At 43.1% G+C, this 9,819-nt stretch overlaps 1 long non-coding RNA gene across 1 annotated transcript; it reads left to right on the forward strand.

The window, feature by feature from the left end:
- The first annotated feature begins 1,573 nt into the window (after positions 1-1,573).
- Positions 1,574-7,374, forward strand: LOC137169101 (uncharacterized). Its single transcript, XR_010924402.1, has 2 exons — positions 1,574-5,937; positions 6,401-7,374. It is a non-coding gene; the product is annotated as an uncharacterized lncRNA (long non-coding RNA).
- The last annotated feature ends 2,445 nt before the right edge of the window (positions 7,375-9,819 follow it).

The following is a 9,819-nucleotide window of genomic DNA, read 5'->3' on the forward strand; positions in this document are numbered from 1 at the left end:
GCCTTTGCAAGAGTCACACACAAACAAAACAATGATTTCAATTTTTCCACAACTTTCACCTTCAAACCCCTTTTCAGCTGCTAACATGACTGATCAAACCATTTCACAACAAGCAAAGACTGACGATGAATTTCTCTTACTAGCCGCAGCTGTTGAGGGACAAAGACTACAGACTGAAGTAGAAAATAGAGAAGAGCAGATAGCAGCTAGAGAAAGGGAAAGAGACAGTCAGGCTGCTAGAGAAAGGGAAAGAGTTAAACAGGAAAAGAAAGATAGAGCCGACGAAGAAAAAGCTAGGAAAGCTGCAGAAAAAGAAAAGAAAGCTAATTTGTCATTCAAACAGGTAAAAAGCCAGAAAAGAAAGGAAAAGAAAAGACATTTAGCTGCCGTTGCTGAAGAAACAGAGATAGACACTCAGGACAGCTCAGGAGAAAGTGAGGTAGAACTTGAGTTACAAGGAGCCAGAGGTAAGGGGGAGGAGTCTGACACAGACCATAGTGACGACACAGAACCTGCAGTCAGGCCAAAGATGACACAGAGACGAGGTACAACTAGAATGACACATTCACATCTGGAAAGACATACAAGATCGAAAACTAACATTTTAGAGCCCCCTCTAAACATTACATCCACCTCAATAAATGCTCCAAAAATCATGGTTGGCAACACAGCTGTCTGCAAACCATGGACTCCTGCTGAGATAGTTGGAATGACACAAAATGCCCCCAATCCGACCACAAACCCAGATGAATACTGGGGATGGTTAAGATATGTATGCTCTGTGTATAACTGTCTGATACCTGATGTTGAACAATTACTTGCTGGCTCATACAGAACGGAGTGGGATTTGTGCAAAGGTGAATTTCTTTTCCCTGCTCGGACAGAGGATGGCCAGTGGCCTCCTCATAGAACCATGATTGACTGGTTAAATGAAGAAGCAAAAACAGCAATAAGAAAATGTGCACGACAGCGCACTGACTTTAATAAAGTAATTCACTGTGTCCAAGATGCATATGAAACTGTACCTGAGTTTGTTAACAGATTTACACGTACTTGGGATAGCAATGCAGGAATAGGACGAGAAGGAAATGAATATTTTGTTGTTACAACCTTTGTGCAAAATCTAAAACCAAATGTTGCAGCTGCATACAAATTGTCTGTCACCGATTGGCAAACCAAAGACTGGAAAGCAACGGTAAACAAAATGATGGCGCTAGATAGGTGTGAAGTTTTTGCTGAAGACAAATCTGCCTCCTTCCCAAAACAAATGTTACAGCATGCGCGACAGGGGGGTGGACAACAGCATTTCAAAAACAATAACAAGCGAAAACCGGGAAAGTGTCACAAATGTGGGAAAGCGGGACATTGGGCTAATGAGTGTAGAAGTGGTCGTCGTCAGAACAAGCAAAATTACCCATTCCAGGATCACCAAACAAGGAATTTCCAACAAACAGCCCCCCTTGCTTTACCACAACAACAACAACAACCACTACCACCTCCTCCACATGTTGATAATGTGAATCATGGACAATATTACAATCAAGCATAGGGAGGCCATAGAGGGGCAGGATCAGAAAAAACATTTCCCATTCAAGCAGCTGTAATTCGACTTTCAAAAGATCCTTCAGAAGATCCAATAATGCCTGTTGAAGTAAATGGTAGTAGAGTTGACATTATGGTAGATAGTGGGGCCACAATTTCCACTGTTAAAGCTGATGAGCATGTATGTACACCAACACCTAATTTTGTCACCACCGTGGGTGTTTCCGGCGTTCCTGTTGTTGAGCCACTATCACAGAGAGCTAAAATAACTGTTGAAGGTTCAGATGTGCAACATTCTTTCCTGATTTCTGAGAAAAGTCCAATTAATCTCATGGGACGAGATTTACTTTGCAAGCTACATGCCACCATTCAATGCACACCTGATGGATTGTTTTTAAGCCTACCTGATGTGAAGGCTGCTCATGCATTTCAGTTTTTGAAAACTATTGCTGATTGTTTGTATTGTTGGTCATTGACTGATTTTAACATGGCTTCCAGTTTCACAGTATCTAGCATTCAAAAAATTGCTCAAATTTCACCAGCATGTGCAACACAGATGTCTGCCATGAGGCCTGTACTACAGTGTCACTGTACAGCAGCATTTAACCCCCCAGAGGTGTACAAACAATTAGCTGATGTGTTTTTGAATACACAAGAGGGGTTGGAGTGTGAACAATGTTTGTTTGTTGGTCCACAGGGATGTGCAATTCCAATTCGGTTATCTGACGCACAGCGCAAATTGGTTAATGATAAAGATTCATTTCCATACATCACTGTAGCTGTCTCTCCTGGCTGTGACCCACAACAGCTTGAAAGCATGGTGGCACAGTGCCAGGCATTGAGAGGAGCTGCGCAGACTCCTCAAACTCAAACAATAACACACTTGGGCCTTGAGCTGTACATGTTATCTTTAACTGAGCACATCCAGCTACCTCAGAGTAGGTTTGTTTTGCAACAACCACCCCTCCCCACACAGTATGGGCCTCCATCAGAGCTTTCAGAGGTTCCATCTATTTTATGGGCTAAACATAAAAACCATGTGGGTTTTGTGAATTCGGCTCCACCTCACGAAGTCACACTCAAACCTGGTGCTAAACTACCAATGGTCAGGCAATACAATTTGCCACACAAGTCAATTGCTGGTATTGAAGGTGTAATTCAGTCTTTACTGGATCAAGGTGTGTTGGTTCAAACAACAAGCCCATGTAACACACCCATTTTACCCATTCCAAAAGCAAACCGCCCAGATGAATGGCGTTTTGTACAAGATTTGCAAGCTATTAATAGCATTGTAGTGCCAACAGCTCCAATTGTGCCAGACACAAATTCGATTTTAGCTTCACTACCATCCAACTCAACACACTACACAGTCATTGATTTGAGTTCAGCTTTTTTCTCAATCCCGTTGCATCCAGATAGCCAGTATCTGTTTGCATTCACATTCAAAGGAAAACAGTACACCTGGCAGCGTTTGCCTCAGGGTTTTGTCGAGAGTCCTACAGTTTACGCAGCAGCAGTGAAACGGGACTTGGATGACCTCCACTTTCCAGGGGGCTCCACTCTCCTACAGTATGCAGATGACCTCCTGATAGCTTCACCATCACAGGAAGCTTGTCGAACGGACTCCATCTTGCTCCTACAGAGACTAGCTGAGTGTGGTCATAGAGCATCACTTGCCAAACTGCAATTTTGTCGGTCTGAGGTGACATACTTGGGTCATGTTTTGAAAAATGGACAGCGCCTGTTGTCACCGGAGAGGTTGAAACTGCTGGTTAACATGCCTCCTCCCACAACCAAGAAACAAATGCTCTCATTCTTGGGGATGGCGAATTATTGCAGACATTGGATCTTTGAGTATGCTGCTATGGACTCTGTTTTGCGAAACGCCACACTGCAATCAGCTCCTCCCAAGGTGCAGTGGACTGAGGACATGAACAAAGCTTTTCAGGACCTGAAACATGCTCTCACCTTGGCTCCGGCATTGGGGCTGCCGGACTATCATCAGCCGTTCCATCTGCATGTACATGAACGAGATGGCTTTGCTACAGGCATTCTCGTGCAAAAACATGGGTCTCATTACCGTCCAGTTGCGTACTACTCCTCTCGACTAACCCCTGTGGTTCTTGGCATGCCAGGTTGCTTAAGAGCGGTGGCCGCCGTTGCCATCATGATTGAGAAATCTTCTCCAATTGTACTGGCTCATGACTGTGTTGTGCACGTTCCACATGCAGTACTTCACATCTTGAACACATCTGCTACCCAACACATGACAGCTGCACGTCATTCAGGCTATGAAGCAATCATTCTTCATAGTCCACACATCACTTTAAAACGCTCACCTCCATTGAATCCAGCTACTCTCCTTCCATTGATTGACACAGATGATGAGCATGATTGCATCACAACTATTGACCTGTGTACATCCCCAAGGCCAGACTTGTTGCAGACACCAATACCCAATTCTGATTTGATTTTTTACACTGATGGTTCAGCTAGCAGACCATCTGATAGCACACATCTAGCTGGCTATGCAGTAGTTAACGATTGGGGGGTAGTAGAGGCAAAAGCACTGCCTCCAGGTACCTCTGCTCAAGCAGCAGAACTGTATGCTCTAACTAGAGCGTGTATTCTTGCTTCTGGTAAGGTGGCTACTATTTACACTGACTCAAGATATGCATTTGGCGCTGCTCATGATTTTGGCCAGTTATGGAAGATGAGAGGTTTTGTGTCATCTTCTGGAAAACCACTACAGCATCACACTTTGGTTAATGACCTGTTAGATGCTATTTTGCGCCCATCTCAGCTTGCAATCATCAAATGTGCTGCTCACACGAATGGAACTGATCCTGTTTCACGAGGAAATGCAATGGCTGACACTGCAGCCAAACAAGCGGCACTTTCCTCTCCCTCTTTGGTACTTCAATGTGCCTCCACACAACCTACCAATCCAATTCCAGTTCCTTCCGCTAATGATGTCGTGACAATGCAAAATCACGCTGATGACAGGGAGCGAAGTCTTTGGTTGCGTAAAGGTTGTAAAGTTGACGCGGAGTCTGGCTTGTGGCTCCACCCTGATGGTCGACCGGTTTGCCCTCGAGCTCTCCTTCATGTACTGGCACGTGTGACGCATGGTCCAGCGCATGTTGGAAGAGGGGTGATGAATGATGTTATTCGCTCACAGTGGTTTGCTCCAGGCATTACTCAAGTTTCACAAACACTTGTGGATAGTTGTATGATATGTCAACAGACCAGAAAAAAGAATAGCACAGTGAAACATGACCACTTAGAACCCCCATCAGGTCCTTTTGTAAATATGCAAATAGATTTTGTACATATGCCAAGCTCACAAGGCTTCAAATACTTGCTAGTCATAACCGACAGGTTCTCGAAGTGGGTAGAAGCTTTTGCAACGAAAAAAGAAGATGCAAGAACAGTTGTAAAGTGTCTGCTAAAAGAGGTAATCCCTAGGTACGGAGTGCCGCAGGGAATAGATAGCGACAGAGGTCCAGCTTTTGTGTCAAAAATCACTCAGGGACTGTCAGAAATCTTAGGATTTAAGTGGCAGGTACATGTTCCTTATCATCCACAGAGTTCAGGTCAAGTTGAGAGAATGAATGCAACTATCAAAGACAGATTGACCAAAACAGTCCTAGCCACAGGCCTGAAATGGCCTGATGCACTGCCGATTGTGCTGTACTCCATTCGGAGTGCACCAAGTGCAACTACAGGACTGAGTCCTCACGAGGTGCTGATGGGAAGACCAATGTCCACAGGGACAAGTCCCCCACTGACACCACACAAAGCTACTCTGCTTTGGACGGATGAGTTCATGACTGAGTATGTGAAAAGACTAACAGAGATTTTGAGAAAGTATCATTTACAGGTGGCTGACAGACTCCCCAAACCATCGGAAGAACCAATTCATTCCTTTCGAGAAGGTGACCTGGTATTAATCAAATCTCTGGAAAAAGTGTCTTTGTCTCCTAGGTGGAAAGGTCCATACCAGGTGCTGCTGACTACTAGGACGGCCCTGAAGGTCGAAGGCAGAGCAGAATGGATCCACGCCACAAGGTGCAGACTGGCCCCCCCAACCACTGGCGGAGGAGAGCAGAGCCCTGGCAGGTAACCGGATGGTTACTCCTTTTTTCTCTCCTGTTTAGTAGGTTCGGGCAGGGGACAGGTCAAGTCGGTCCAAATGAGAGAGAGACAGGAGTCTCTCTGATTCCAGGCGAAGGAGAGCGGAAAGGCTTTCCTTCTCATGACACAGTCGGTGCCATGAACCCAGTGCCCCATGGACAGGGGCGCCCTTTGCAGAATGATCCAGAAAATGCAGACCAAGAGCCAGATCTTGGACATACGGACAAATCAATGAGCCCATTGGGACTCTACAACACTGTAAGTCCTGACAAAACAGTGAGATACATTGACAATGCTGCAATGAGAGAGTCTGAAGAAAAAGAGTCAGAAAAGACTGATGGACATATTTTACCAGCTCTCTCCCGAGTTAAACGAATTGTGAATTCTATTGTTTTTAAATGTCCTATTGACAGATGTAAAATGACTTGGTATAAATCACTCACACCGTGCTAAATTGAATAGAGTTATGTTTGTTTGTACTTCATAAAGTTGAAGAAACATATCATTTTCTATTTACAGGTGACATCTTAGAATAATTTTTTGATTCTTTAATGATGTGATTATTAATCTTATGCATTTTTAGTTTGAGAAAAGTTGTAGAAATAGAGTAGTGTTAATGATTAATCTCTTAAATATCTAGTCATCTTATATGTTTTTCATTAATGTGATTGAATGTTTAATTATTTTTGAAATGTGTGTTTGAAAATTGATGAAAATGAAGAGGATCACTCCAGGAGGATGGATTCCACATCACCATGCATCGTATGTGCTAGTAACCTCTCCATGGTGATGGCCCTCTACTGTACGCAAAGTGCATGGGTTGAAGACTTCACTTTGTGATTGATTTGTTTTATTGTTATGATGTAATCAAATGTTTGTATGACTCCCCTTTAAGTTGCTAGGATTTCATCTAGTAAGAGGCAGGAAGTGTCTTGTCTTAGGTTGTTTGCGCATGTGACTGGTGACCTCTGTCAATGACCTCCTTTAACGCTTTGGTGTTCTAGGAGATCTTCTTTGAGGATTTGCCTCACTACTGCCCCTGGTGGTTGGAAGACAGAACTCATGGGTCACATGACAGTTGTGTTAAAGGGGTACATAAGAGGGGTTTTTTATCTAATTTACTGATTGTTTGCTTTTATTGTTATTGCATTATGTGTTTAAATGATTATGTGTTTTGATGATTTTACTTTTGATTTTGTTCAATGCAATTGTTGATTCTTGTATTACTTTTGTGTGAGAATTGTTATCTGTTGTGCGGATGTTGTTTCTACTCTGTTTGTGCCCTTACAGTCCACCAGTCCAGTCATAAATTGGTAATTTGTATTGATCTTTTGATCAATAAGAGGGGATTGTTATGGATATTCCATAACTGACCAGGACAACAGAATGTCAAGCTGTACTCTTCTGTTCTCTCAAACAGAAGATAACACATGTTGTTTAATAAACCAGGAGCCTCACAGGCGAACCAAGGCCAGAATGCAGGTCATCATCAGACGCAACAAGACAAACCAAAGATACAGATTTAGGTCATAGGTTTATGATTCGGAACTGACGAACTAGTTTCTATGATTGGCTTAAAGGCTGGTTTTGGACTGTGAGGGTCAGACGAGTTTGGGGACACCGTACGAACAGGAGGTGTCCCTTGAGTCGCTCTCCCTTGCAAGGTTCTTCATTAAAGTTTTCCCAGAATCATCATACGAAGTTTGGTTTGGTCTTCTCTTCTTCAAACTGACAACTGCCAGTGCATCAGCTCCGAAAATCCACAACAGACGGCAGTCTGTAACGCACGTTGTCTGGTTTCTGATCGACAAAGCAACTTACTTCCTCACTCACGGTGGCACAAACACAGCAGTAGTCCTGAGCGGGACAAACACAAAACAGTCTAGCGTGGTGAACACAACTAAACAGGCAGCAAACTTAAAATACTCCTAAGAGTAAAGCAGAGAAAATGGACTAGGCGGTCCATTAATTCACACAACAAGAACAATAGCAATAAAGCTAAAAAGCTAAATGCTAAACAACAGCAACTGATGCTGAAAAGAACACACAACTAACACTGCCTCTGCCCAGACTTATGCCTCTTACTTGGTCGCTTCAGAAAGCGAGCAGGGTGTGTGAAGTTCCACGTCTTCCTGAAGAAACTCCGTTTCTTCTTTCTCGAGGGAATTTGAGGACGCTGGTTGCAGCAGCGGTCGTGAGTGAACATGGGCGAAGTCTCGTCTCATCTGGCGAGGTGAGCCTTCGATGAGGGGAAAACACGTGCGTGGGGTACCCCCTTTAGTCAAGCTGACTCACAGAGGAACAGAAGTTACCCCTAGCTCAGCAACATGGGAAAGGCGTGTGCTTCAGGGCACATTCAGTTTTTAAAGGGGCGGTGATGTCATGGCTGCGTCATCAGGACGCTCCGCTGTGCTGGAGCGTCTCTGCCAATGAGAGACTGTATGTTGACTGTTCCCTGCTGAGGTGTGAAAATCGCAAAGCATCCTTAGAAATGGAGTTTGCAATGGACTCCCATTGTCTGTAAGCAGCATTTTGGCGCTATTCCTTTGTCTCGGGGGAAACAAAGGAAAAAGCACCTCGTGGTCTTTACAGATCTCATAATGAACCTGGAGATTTGTTTTTTGCCACCTGTGTTCAGCTTTTCAACACTCTTTTTTCTATTCTGACCAGTGTGGCATCTCCATGGAGATCTTTTCTTACCAGAGACCACCTTCACCTTAGTGGGTACAATGGCATCAATAACATTTGCAATTTTAGAATGAAATTATATACAAGCTCATTGACTGAGACCCAAGAGAGGGCAGATGTGGAAGAGAAAGCCTGGACCTGGCTATTCAGCCTGGCTATTCAGGTCCAGCCTGGCTATTCAGACTTATGACTATTTATGTGATTGTTGTACCTTAATATTTGCATTTACATAATTTTGTCAGAAACATGTCCCAAAAAAGGGGTTTTGGGCACCCTGAGACCAAACGGCCCCGAGTTGGCGGTGCTCATTATCAACTTGTGATGGCCCAAGGTATAGGCTAACAGAAAATAATAGTGAAAAAAGGTAGCAGAAAACATCATGAGGGCTGGACCTGGCTCCTTGCCTATTTATTCTGATTATCACATGCTTGCAAGACAAAATAAAGGTAAATGAGTGATTCTTACCAGCATCTGTCATCCACAATAGCTAGCATCATATACTGGCAGCATTTTCTTCTTTTCTTTACTCTGGTGACTCTCTTTAAAGCAACCACCATGTGACTCCAGAATGACACATATGAGCATTTTCTTATCTGGCAGCCCTATTGGCAGTAATCTGCAGGACAACGTCATTTATCTGTGCTTTCTAAAACTGTTACAAATCACTGTTAAAAAAATAATGATGTTTTATGAGGTGACAATACTAAAGTTAATGTCTGTTTAGGTTTAGGCACAAATACCACTTGGTTAGGTCTAGTGAAAGATCCTGGTTTGGGTTAAAATGATCACTTTATTAAGGTTAGAGAAACATGTACTATGTGTTAAAGTTACTACTTCTTCAACTAATCATATGATAGATAGATACATTGATTGGTTTAAATTTTATAGTGGAACAAAACAAAAGAAACAGAAATTTGTTATTTTATTTATGGATCATTAGCAGGATAACATGTGGCTCCTAGATTTATGTGTGCAAAACAAATCTAACTGAATAAAACTTGAAAAGTAATTTTAGAAATAAAAAAATTAGGATATGCAAAATTCTACATTTTACCACATTTTATTTTTTACCTCAATGTCATATGTGACACTATGATAGTATTTAACTGCAGATGCTTATTATATTCATCATTATGTGGTCCATCCACTCAATTCTCATTTTACAGTATGTTATGGTAAACAGACTGTACTGTCGCCTTTCTAGTCTTCTGACCACTCAAAGTGCTTTTACACTTCAAATCACATTCAACCATGCAAGGTCCCAACCTACCCATCAGAGGACACTAACCATTCACACACATTCATAAACTGATGGCATCAGGAGCAATTTGGGGTTAAGTATCTTGCCCAAGGACACATCGGCATGTGGACTGGAGGAGCCGGGAATCGAACTGCCGATCTTCCAATTAGTGGACGACTCGCTCTAACTCCTGAGCCACAGCCTCCCCGTTA

The sequence above is a fragment of the Thunnus thynnus genome, chromosome 18 (assembly GCF_963924715.1).
Source record: "Thunnus thynnus chromosome 18, fThuThy2.1, whole genome shotgun sequence".
Classification (NCBI taxonomy): Eukaryota; Metazoa; Chordata; class Actinopteri; order Scombriformes; family Scombridae; genus Thunnus; species Thunnus thynnus.